This window comes from Thunnus thynnus, chromosome 10 (assembly GCF_963924715.1).
Source record: "Thunnus thynnus chromosome 10, fThuThy2.1, whole genome shotgun sequence".
NCBI classification, from domain to species: Eukaryota; Metazoa; Chordata; class Actinopteri; order Scombriformes; family Scombridae; genus Thunnus; species Thunnus thynnus.
In genome coordinates this window covers 6090571-6102863 of record NC_089526.1, presented here as the reverse complement: position 1 = coordinate 6102863, position 12293 = coordinate 6090571, and the positions used below count along the sequence as shown (strand labels likewise).

Here is a 12293-nt window from a genome sequence, read left to right as displayed (position 1 = left end):
GGGTGTATTTTGGATGCAGTCAAAAGGGAAGCAACAGGATTGGATTTTATTTCAAACTTTATTTGCCCTCTCAACGCAACTGACAGGAATCTGCACACAAGGCATCAGAGAGAGAGGAGAGAAGAGGAAGACTGGCTGCATCTACAGCAGTCAAGCAAAAAGTTATGACGTTTCTTCCGCTCTGACCCATGGGGGATTCAGAGATGAACTGTCCTGCTAAGAGACATATTGAGAGGATAATCCAGCCTTTGTTTAATTCCAGCAGCCTGAGTCTTAGTTTTTTTTTCTTCTCACTGGAGTCGTGCTTGGCAGGATCCAGGACTAAGGGCGGCTAAGATTGATGCTCGTTGTCATTGATAGGAAGTAGGAACTGCTAGGCTTCACTGCAAGCCCATGTCCTCATCTCTGGACTCGGCGGGACACTGCATAGTTTGGCAGGGCCTATTCAGGAGGGAAGCCCTGTTAATGGTGAGAACCAATGCCACAGAGCCTGCGTTCCCAGCAAGAGCAGAGAAACGCTGAGGACAGCACTTCCATCTGGTCTCCAGAGAGCCTCAACTCACGATTTCTCAAGAAGGATGAGTGCTAGCTAATCAGGTGATAGACAGTTACGACACTTTATACCCTAGTCACAGAAAATACTGGTTTCTCATCAGCTGTCAGGTGTCCATTAAACCGACATTATACCAAGGTCACTGAGAATCCTCAATTCTGATTAGCTGGAAAGTGTGTAGAAGCTTTCAGCAACCAGACAGATAGGTAGAAACCTATGATGGAAGTGTTTGTTTGCCGTCCTAAATGAATGCAACAGTATTAAACTGTAGGTAAGAACAGCAACAGTAAGGCTAAGCTAAAGAGCTTGGAGCTAGCATTATTTGTGTAACCAAGAACAAAAGATAAAAAGAAAAATTTTAAATGTGTTTGATATTTGCATGAATCTCCTTGATTGAATCTCCTAACTAACAGGAGGAGGGAAGAGGACTTATTAATAGCATTAGCCACTTTGAACCTGGTAGTCTGAAGTAAAGCTGCAGGGGAATGGGAACAGAACCAGAGAAGAAATGTGACACAAAAGACAAAGAGAAGAAAAGAGAGACTGTGTCAGAGAGCACCATTACCTCCTGTGTCAACCATTACAATCATGGAATGTACAACTTTTCGGATATTATCCCAAAATACAGGATACCTCACTGTGAGGGACCTAACTGGGTTAAACTGGCTGTAAACAGAGTTTAAAGGGCCATTCATCTATTCTGAAAATACATTCTTACTTACCTATCGTAATATTTAGCCATGCGGATAGATTTAGTTTAATTTGGCAAAGTTCTGAGATATCTGTCTCTAAGGTTTCTGCTGCCACCCTAAAACAAAGGAAGTGAATGGAATTTTCCACTGGTGCTCAACACATTCAAAAATGGGATTTAGACAAGACTAGGGCTGCAAATAATAATTATTTTCATTATCAATTAATCTGCAGATTATTCTCCAATAGATTAACAAAATAGTTGCTGATTAATTATCTATCAATCAACTAATCATTGCACTTCTAATGAAGACACTACAAAAAGTCTACAGCTACACTAGCAGCTCTGTAAGTGGTGCTTTGAGTTAAACATCAGCATGACAGCATGCTTGTAGTAAGTGTTTAGCAGGTCAACCTGCTGGTATCACAGAAGCCTATTAGCATTCATCCTTCATTTGGTACCAATCCATCCTGGATAAGTGACAACCTTGACCTGCTGATTATGCTACCGACCTTAAATATCTGCAGGAAATTCAAATTTCATGGCAATTCATCAAGATAGTTAGTCGCCACTGTTGTATTGGGTGGGCAGCAGAAAACTTGGACAAGAAACAAAACTATACGCATGGCTTGAATCCACGTGAGTGAGAAAATGTGACAACAACAGAGTCTGAGAGTGATGTAATAATCTACAATTTACAAGGTATACTGTTGAATAACATCATGACACGTAATCAAGGCCTATAAGTCATAATCATTCATGTAATGTGACTGAGTTAGACTTTGACAAAGTCTGTTTATGTCCAGCTCGACCCTGTCAGGGGACGTGCTTACATAAGTGGAGTCATATAAACGCAAGAACCAAAGTCCTATTGAGCTCCATAAATTTAGCTCCAGTAGCGGCCTGTATGTGCCAATAATCAACCTCTACCTTGAATAGTGCTACTATAAAAGGAAAGTATGACAAGACAAACCATAGAATGAGATCCAAATCGATCTTCTTTAATCACTCAAACCTTGTGAAATACTTTTACATCAATCAGCTGCCTAAATCATCACCCTCAGCGACAAACTCCTGGCACGAACAAGCAACGTCCTTCATGTGCAGCCCTCTGAGTGGTGGGTTGTCCTGTCAATCACAGGGGTAATGGGCTGTGAACAGCCTTCCAGTGTTTGGATTGGAGGGCTGTTGGATGGGGTGCCAACCCAAACAACGAGCGCTGGACTTGGTCGGCCAACTCCCCTCCACCGCTGCCATACTTCATGCTGTCCACACAGCTCGGTCACACACACTAAACTATACACACTAACCATGGTCAGGCCCACTTACAGCTCTTACAAACAGGGTGTAAAACCTATGGATGATGAGCTAAAATGGCTTTTCCCTTATATATTTTATTATTTTAACATTCTGTTTTAATTGATCATAATCCCAATTCTGTTCTAACTTGCTGAAATCCTAAGCACTCATACTTTTCTCTTTTTTTTTACTGCTCTGTGCTGCAAGCTTTGATTAAATCTGTAGGCAGTTCATGAAAGATTTTATATTTGATCTTATAGTTGCTCAAATATGGAGATTTGATGTTATCATGGGAAAATAAATATCTTTGCATTTTAGTTAGAAAATCAAGCAATTTGAAAATGTAATGCAATGGACGTTTTTCACAATTTTTTGACATTTTATAGACTATATTAAGAGAAAAATATAGCCTACAGATTTATCCATAACAAAAATAATTGTTAATTGCAAGTCATGTGTTTTAGGGCAATTTTCACATATGTTTATGTTGGAATACTTAAGAATATAATCAGGTACTGCTAAAGGTATCATAGTAAACAGTTGTACTGTAAAGTGCACAACAAAAACACCAAAGAAATAAGTGCGTAGAACCAGAATGTAAAGAATCTTTCACATAGTTACCTCCAATTTCAAGTTTCTGCATAATTTCACACCTGTAACATCCACAATAACCGCGCATTGCTAAGCTATTACGTGTGCGCAAGATAACATTACATACAGTACCTCAAAGCAGCTCTGCAATGTCTTGGCGTTTCAGCCACAGTTTTCAATCGTCCATTACACGCGTGTCTGACGGAACAGATGCGCTTCGATTTTAATCAGTACAGCTGTCTACACAGGCCACGCAACAGCTCGTGTTTCACTTGTGTTATACATGTGTAACTGCAAGCTAAAATGTATTTTTACACTTCAAGTCTATTTTTTTTTCCTTTTTTGGCACGTAACTACAATGATGGTATGTGGAGCTCTGAGTGCTGCCAGAACTGTGCCTGTACGCCTGTGTAGAAGACAGACGGTTTTGAAAAGATGTTTAATATCTGACCAATCTTGTTAGATATTCAGCTAAACTGAGGACTTCTTTACAAAATTTCTGATCATTTGACTTAAATTTCTTGCCCTAATGGACTTTATACAAATGTTACCACATCTACAGATCTCAGTAAAAGGTTGACTGACAAAAAAAAAAAAAAGTCAAACAATCCACATGTGAGGCATTACCCTCATATTCATCCTTCATCTTCACACCTCATCCCTCCAATCAGTGAGGTTTACCGTCAGCAGAGTCAACAGTGAAAATCTCCTCATCTGTCAACACTGTTGACAGACGGAAATCTGTCCGTGCAGCGAGTGGAGCACATGAGGGCAGCAGACAGCCGGACTCTGGCCTCTGCTAAGCTCAGCGACCCTCTCAGTGATCATAACACACTCCTCTTTTCTGCACTGTGTTTGAATGCTGTACATACAGACCCGCTGAGGGTTATCTCTTTGTAATGTCTACGTTCCATCGCACCAGTTTTTCTCTCTAGTAGTCTACTCTTAGTAGACAGTCTCTCTTTCTCTCTTTCTTTCATCGCACACAGCAGACGGAGAGTGAGATCACAGTGACCTATAGATCACTGCTGATGTTATCTCTGCCTCCCATGAGGCCTTTCACTTGGTCTCTTCTACCGCAGTGAGCGAGACCCCCACATCCTGATCAAACCATACCAGCAGAACCAGCAAACCAAGCGGGAGCCCGGATTCTTTTGTTGGCCCTGCAACCTGCACCAGGCCAGGAACTCGCCGTCACAGTGAAGATTTATGGAGCCCCGGCCGCCCAGGGGCAGGGTAACCTCCTCCCCACCCTGCCATACAGCCAGGAGGAGCTCCTCTTTAAACAATAACATCCATGTCGGCTAGGTCTCCTTAGGGACGGAGGACAGCGGAGGAGAGCAGAGGAGTGCTGATCTGCTGAGCACATCTGTTTGTCTTAACAACTGCTGCTGTCTGCTGGGCTGGAAGAGTGGGAGGGGTGCGGACACATCAGCAAACAGATACAGATGACAAGGTGCTAGCAAAGCAAAAATCTAAAATTTCTGTCAATAAACCTTTTGTCTACTCTGATTTTTGCAGCCTCGGAGTTTCCTCGATCCGTGGACAAACAGCATCCTCCGTCCTCTCAGCGTGTGCTTTCATGTGCTTTTATATTGCCTGTAAATGAGCAAAACAAAAACTAAACAAAAATCCGACTCTTTTGATGACGCAGTGAGTGGAATAGTGACAGACTGTGAAGTGGGCAGCAATGAAATCGCCAACCGCGTTTCACATCCTATAACACAACATATTACTAAATTATTTTTCCAAAGTACATTGCATTAACAAACGTAATCGCTGCCTGGATTATGTTCACAGATGTTTTTTTTTTTTGTTTTTTTTTTTCAAATGAATGACACGAATGAATGACATTTATGTAGCTGCAGGATCTTGACAGTGGGGAGCGGGGGTTTGCATCCTGAATCCTGTGTGTGTTTAGGTTTAGGCAACGAAAGCACTTTGGTTAAGGTTGGTGAAAGTTTGAGATTTCGGATGAATGTTAAACACATCATATCTCATGCTTCAAGTCACTGCAGACTTTTTTTGTATCAAACCGAGACCACAATCTTTCCCTGACATTAACTAAGTGCTGCCAGTGTACAAACATAAAAAATTAATAAAGCTGCAGGCTAGCAGACAAAATGAAATATGTTGTCACTGGACATTTTACTGATACCTTCAGTATCAACAAGTCTGCAACTTGCCAGATATGCTAATCAACAACATTTACTCATTATGTTGACAGAAAACCTAATTCAGCCAACATTATATCTCCTGCCAAACGCATTAGCTGTTATAGTTTAGTAATAATGAACATAATATCTAGTGGAACAAACTTCTCTAAGAGCTTGGCTGAGGTTGTCATTGAACCCTGGTCATCAAAGTTAATAATCCACACTACCTGCCTATCTGACCTCCACATTATTACTTTTCCATATTGTCAAATTACTGACTGTTTCCAGTCGTGTTTCATCTCTAACTAATCCCTCTGTGGTGTGGAAACATTTGAACATTTCACAGCTAACACTCAATAACTTTAACCACATTAATAATATCATGCAAATAGTTTATTTCTGAAAACACCACTACGTCTCTCTCTCTCTCTCTCTCTCTCTCTCTCTCTCTCTCTTGAGCTTGTGGATGTGAGAAATTACTTTTTTGTGACAAGAGGACATGTTGCTCGAGGCAAACACTTAACACTTTTTAATTTAAAACATTGTCTGTTTGGGGATCGGATTAGAAGACATTTGTCAAAGATGACGGAAAACTAGGTGAGGTCCCAAACGCAGATTGAAGACAGCTGATGCCACGGAGACTTTACTCGATTCAGTCAGGACCAAAGGTGACACGTGAAACAATCAGGATTCACAAGTAAAACAGGCATCACAGGAGGTAATCTAAAGAGTGCAGGACTAATGGCAGGAGAGGAATAACAGAAACCGAGCTGACATATACAAACAGGATGAAATTAAAGGCAACTTTAGACTGCGATAAAAGCAATCAAGTAAGGAGTCTAATGAAGTCTTGGTCGCAATCTGTATCAGACTGTACAATATCAGTTTTGAGGCTATTGTGTGATAAACGTCTGGCCGATTGCAGCACTACAATGTACCATCAGCACTACTCTTGTGTTTTTAAAAAAAACAAAATGATATACAAGCTTTGGCCGCAGCGGTTGAACCTCAAAAGATTTGCAGCGAGGGAAAAGACGTCAATGTGAAATGTTGATTTTGCAAAGTGAGTTTGAGATAAATACGTTTTGCGGCGGTAGTATTATGTTCGCTCGCCTGTGTCTCCTGTGTCATTTCATGTTGTGTTTTAATTGGCTGGTTTGTAAACACGGGTCATAGCTGAAGTCACATTGTGGGAGGTTTTGATGTAGCCTGTCATTAGTCGCCGAAGCTCTAAACATCAGTAGTCTCATACAGTGTGTTTTCATTCGCTTAAGTAACAGCTGGCGTTCTCCAGTAAGCTGATGTCTTTACTGTCATGTAAACAAGAAATCTGGTTTCTGTAATCAGGGGTAGGGGGACTAGAGAAACCTGATTCACCTGAAGAATGCTGATTTTCTTTGTCATGCGTACACAAAACCCTTTTGCAAATCAGCTTCTTACAAGTGCATAATAACAGCCTGCAGACAGACAGAGAAAACAGGTCTAACAAGCAGCCTGTAGAAGACTGAATCAATCAGTTTTCACCACTGAACATTTGACTATTTGTTCACTTTCACACCTTGAGGAAAAGCTGCACTCTGTATGTCCTTGTCTCGCTGCACGGTCAGGCTGTTCTGATCCAGACACCAAAAAAATAACAACAAAAGGTCAAGAACTAGTGTCTTCAACCATTAATATAGGTACAATAAGTAAGCCAAGCACTTGTGGGTGCAACTAAAAAGTCCAACTGATATAATCATCGCAAATTTCTCAACAATCCCAACTTGTCCGATCAGATCAAATTGTCTTTCTTTCCAAAATTAACAGCCAATTGCTTTAAATTTAAGACTGTTCCCTGGCTGTCAGTCTTCAGCAGGAAATACATCACGTTACCATTTCAAAAGACCTTTAAGTGATGCTCTGATGTTTCTGAGCTATAAGTGTATCACAGAGCAGCAGCTACTGTAGTGTGGTGAGACAACTGCAGCGTAACTCCATTACCTCACATATAATCAAAGTATGGACAGCTGACTGGCTGATTAATGGCTTCAGCCTGGCTGGCATGCCTGGATATAGATGCTGCCTGAGAGCAGAGCTGCTATTAGTGGCGATTGCGATATAAGGTTAGAATAAACAGAATCAACAGGCCTGTCAACAACATGGCCGCATCCGAACCAAGCTGGCCTCCCAGTCACCCAAAACCATCTGGTTCCAGGCTGGTTCAGAATAGAATAGTTATGAACATATATAGTCTGTCGGAGGAGGGTGAAAAAGGGCCGGAGGGGAAAGTAGCAGACAAAATGTGGAGTGAAATGGATTTTTTTTTTTTCTAAACTTGTCAGTCAACAGGTTATTGAACTGATGTGTTTATGAAAAAGCGGCTTCAGTGGCTGTTAATACATAAACTAGTGGTTGAATCTAAAGCGAGGGTCATGTTATTCCAGAGGGTTAGAGGAGTCGCACTCTCTGGAAATCAATCAGCAGCAGAAATCTGAAATCTTTGCTTCTTTAAAAAGCAAAATAAAACCACAAAGAGCGCGACAGGACGGTACAATCCTGAGAGCGGGCCTCACTAAAGTTACAGTATTTTGATGCTGGGACCATGCACCAGTGATAAGAGTTAAAGCAAATATTGATATCAAGAGTTAAAATAAACGAGCACCTCATTTGAGTCTGCGTGTGCACCAAAGGTCATTCAAATGTTTAAAATTCCAGTTTCGCCTCCACTCAAAATTCAACCACGGTTGGTATTTATCTACGCAGATTCAAACCAAATGCCAAGCACAAGGCCACAAATACGGTCTAGTCACAGGCTTTTGCTAGAAATTTCTGTCAATGGAGAATCCTGAATTTCATCCAGGCCTAAATGCCTGCAGCACAGTTTCCTTTCAATCTGTTGTTATCTCCAAGATCACAGCGTCTGGCAAGACCGAGGCCAAGTAGTAATGTCTCCTCTGTAAAGATGGCATCAGCACAGACGACTGACTGCCTTTCAAAGTACTTTCCACTTAATTATCTTTGAGCTGTCCTTTTATGTGGAAGTCATGAGAGGGAAACTATGAAAAAAAAGGACCATAAAACTGGTTAAACTGAAAATGATATTTTACACTGAAGTGCTCATATTTCCCAATGGAGGATGTCACTTTTGCTTTTTTTTGTTTTCTATTGTAGTCTCTCCATTATTATGCAATAAGATTTATAGCTCACATGTTTTGACACAATAGGATTATAGACATAGTGTTCTGTAGTCTGTCTGTTTTGAAGCATACATTGAACAGATTGTAAAACTGTTCCAAGATATGAGCGTAATAAAACCAGACAGGGCTCCTAAAGCATTGTTACATGACAATTTGACACTCATTAAACTGTGTTCTTAATGCTGAAAAACACTTTACCGCCGACCTACATCTGCCTTACTCCTCTGTGCTTCATTAATGGCAACTTCTATCCCACATATAAGAATATTTTGGTTGAAACTTGCTCTGAAAAGAGCTGGAGGTCAAACTTTGGTTGACCGAGATGACCCCAGCTGACCAGAGTAAGGATTGAGGACCGTGCCGGCCCTATCCTGCGGTCGGAGAGAGCAGCTTCCCACTTGGTAACAAGGGGAAAAGCTTATATCCTGAGCGAGCGCTGTGGCTGCTCAGCACCAGACAATTATCTGTGACCCCACAATGTTCCATAATAACAACCCCAACTGGCTGGAAGAAGAGGAAATGAGAGTAAGTGGAAAGTTGTTTTTTTTTTTTTTTTTTGAGACATAAAAATGATTCTGCAGTTCAAAAATAAAAGAATTCCGACCGAATAAACCGAGCAGTTATGTGATACTGCGAGCGTCATTGCTCTGCATCGTCAGACAATGAGGGCAACGGCGGGAACACACTCTTCATAAAATCCTCCTTTTAGGTTTCACTGAATGTTATTCGGCAGATAGATTACCATGGTAAAAAATAAGATCATACAGATGGATCATCAACCCTCCAAATATAAACTTGGTTTATTAGATCGGTGGTTCTCAAAGTGGGGTCCCCCCAAAGAGTCCTCAAGGGGGTTCCAAGTGGTCCCCAGCAAAAAAGGACACTATAATCCCATCCATAAGTAAGACAATGACAGAATGTAGGACTATTTTGGTCATGGGTTTCATACGCTTTCTGTAATAAAACATCTAAAAGTATAAATTGCATCAGATGGGAGACCCTGGGATTTTGGAAATTTTAGCAAATTGGGGTCCGTAGTCTAATTCGTGTCAGTTTTCGGGGTCCTTCACGTGAAGAAGAACCACTGACCTAGATGATCAACACACGAGCGTGGAGCTTTGTTTACATGATTCACGGTCAGGCTGAGGACACGCAGGGTTAACTTGGTATTTTTCCAATCACAGATTACAAAACACCACAGTTTGCTGCCATGGCAACATGCCAAGTTTTTTTTTTTTTTGCCAACTGAGCTATAGAGATCATTGGCTTGAACTGTGAGTAATAGCTAGATCTGACATAAACGTCCAATCTTATCTTATTCAAGAAATAAGCAATGTTCTCATTAGTATGTAAACTGATATGTATATATTAATGTGTAACAGCTACAAGTACTAAATGTGATTAGATCATCTTCTCTGCAGATAATACCTGAGGCTTATGCATGATTAGTGCAGTGTTTTTGAGTTACTGGGCCTCGTGCAAGAATCACTCATACAAACGGATTTATTCTTAAGAAGCACATATGAGTGATTTAAAAAGATTTGTGGCATTCATCAATTTTCTATTTTGAATTTTTTCTTAGGTATGAATTAAATTTACGAGCGGTCGAGGCCTGTTGCACAAGTCATGAACAGCTGGACAGTCACGAGGGGAAAAAACACTTGTTTGACTCAGAATTATGATGTCTTAATCTGAATTATGAATTTTAAATATGATAATAAAAAAATCGACTAAAATAAAATACTAAATACTAAAACAAACTTAATGCAAAATTAATATTCTGTTCACCAAATTATCATCATCATGGCTGCCAATTTACTGAGAGATTTTTCAGATTTTATGATTTTTATTGGCATATTTTGGCAACTTCTACATTTCAGTATTTGTTGTAAACAGCTGCTCAGGGTCTTTCTGCAGATCTCTGTCCAGTATCATCATCAGTGTAACATCACCTACTGGTAGGCTATAATATTCTCTCCTCTAATATCTTCTTTTGTTTCTTTTTTGTCTTTTGTCTATCTTTTGTTTTACTCCTATGATTTTATCCCTTCTCTAGAATTTGTCTTTTACTCCTTTACTTTGTCTTAACTGATATTTATCCTGTTTAATATGTATGTGTGTGTGTATATGTATGTATATGTTTATGTATGTATGCATATATATACGCATGCATATGTATATGTATATATATATATGTACATGTGTGTGTGTATCTATGTGCTTGTGCATATATATGTATATCTGTATCTATGTTTTACATTTCTTTTGTAAAGCACTTTGAGCTGCATTTTCATGTCATGAAATGTGCTCTATAAATAAAGTTTATTATTATTATTATTATTATTATTATTGTTGTTATTGTTATTATTATTATTATCTTTGTCATTGCCATATGACCATATGGCATATATCGCCTCTCATATCAGTCATGGGCCGCATTTTTGTGAATGTAGCCTTGTATGGCATTTTTAGAGGCACTGATTATGCTAAGGATCAAATCTCACAAACTTGTTAAGAGAGTTAAGAGAGTTTGTAAAAGCCGACATGGAGCAAAGCTCACAGACAAAAGTAAAAGTAGATTTTGGTTTTAGGACAGGAAAGTGACCCATTGTGTTCACAAGAAAATGCCATGACAATAATAATGCTTCACATATCCTTTGCCTGGGCGGTGGGAGGTAAAAATACCTCCGGTGCATGTTAAAATCATAATGCTGGAATAGAATCAAAATGAATATCAGTGTCAAACTCTACCAAAACAGTCCTGAGGCGATGTTCTCAGTCACCTCAAAATCATGTTGGGCAGTTTTTGGCGAGCTGCGGCAGACGGTTTGAAAACACAGCTTCTGTTTAAGCCAGATTCAAACATCAACAAAGTGGCAGTGGAGCTTTATCCAAAAACTATGTGGACTAGACGGCGGGAAGCTTAAAGTTCCACTGACACAAATAAACACCAGTTCAGGCCACAAATAAATACCTCTCTTCCGGTGTGCTATGTGTGGTAGCCGAGCATCTGGCACGTGCATCAGTGAGCCAACACACATGGAAAGAGGCAAAGTTTTTAAGGATGTCCAGCCACTACACTACTGTAGAAATACAGTATCCGGTATATATTTTTTATGTCTGCTTTTTATAGTGATGCTGCAGGACATGGCTGCTTCAGAGCCGTGACTATATACAGCTTGTTGCTATGACAGCTTCGGGTTAAGACCACAGCCCTCCGGAGACCACGGCCTCTCACATCTGCACAGCTCTGAACCAGCTGGATGTAACTCAAAAATAATTGCTTCCTCCGCAACGTCCAGGAAAGCATGATGTGTGTGCTATCTTCATGACTCCTCCCTGCAGGGATGGCAACTAAAAAAACCACTTTGTGGTTTTTTTGTTAGTGTTATCTGAGGGACACATGAAAGGGGAGTTTGTTTGCTAGTTAGGTAGTGAAGTTTAATATGTTCTCAGAGCTGGATGATATTGGCAAAGTAATCTAACATTCATTATACTATGAACACAAACAAAACACTACATGCTCCATCATCGTTTTTGTAGTTTGAATGCTAGGAAGCTCAACTTTGAGGCATCAATACTGAGGGCTAGATCTGTTTAAGAACTGATTTTATTATATTTGAGCATGAGGAATGAGACTGAAGCATATTTTTAGGAAAGTATGACGTGTGTTTGAAACATACTGAGCGTATATATATGGGTAGAAGAGAATTATGCTGGAGGCATAGTTTGAGAAGTGGTTAATATTCAAATCCATTGTAACCACCACAAAAACCACAGCTGCTCTGTTCCATGAGCGAGCAAAGTTCCTGCATCCACCTTTTAAG

The 12293-nt window shown here is 40.1% G+C and overlaps 1 protein-coding gene across 1 annotated transcript in view; it reads right to left on the bottom strand.

Annotated features, from left to right (window-relative positions):
- The window catches only part of agmo (alkylglycerol monooxygenase), a 56949-nt gene that overhangs the window by 35447 nt on the left and 9209 nt on the right, over positions 1–12293 (bottom strand). The gene's annotated exons all lie outside the window — the stretch shown is intronic.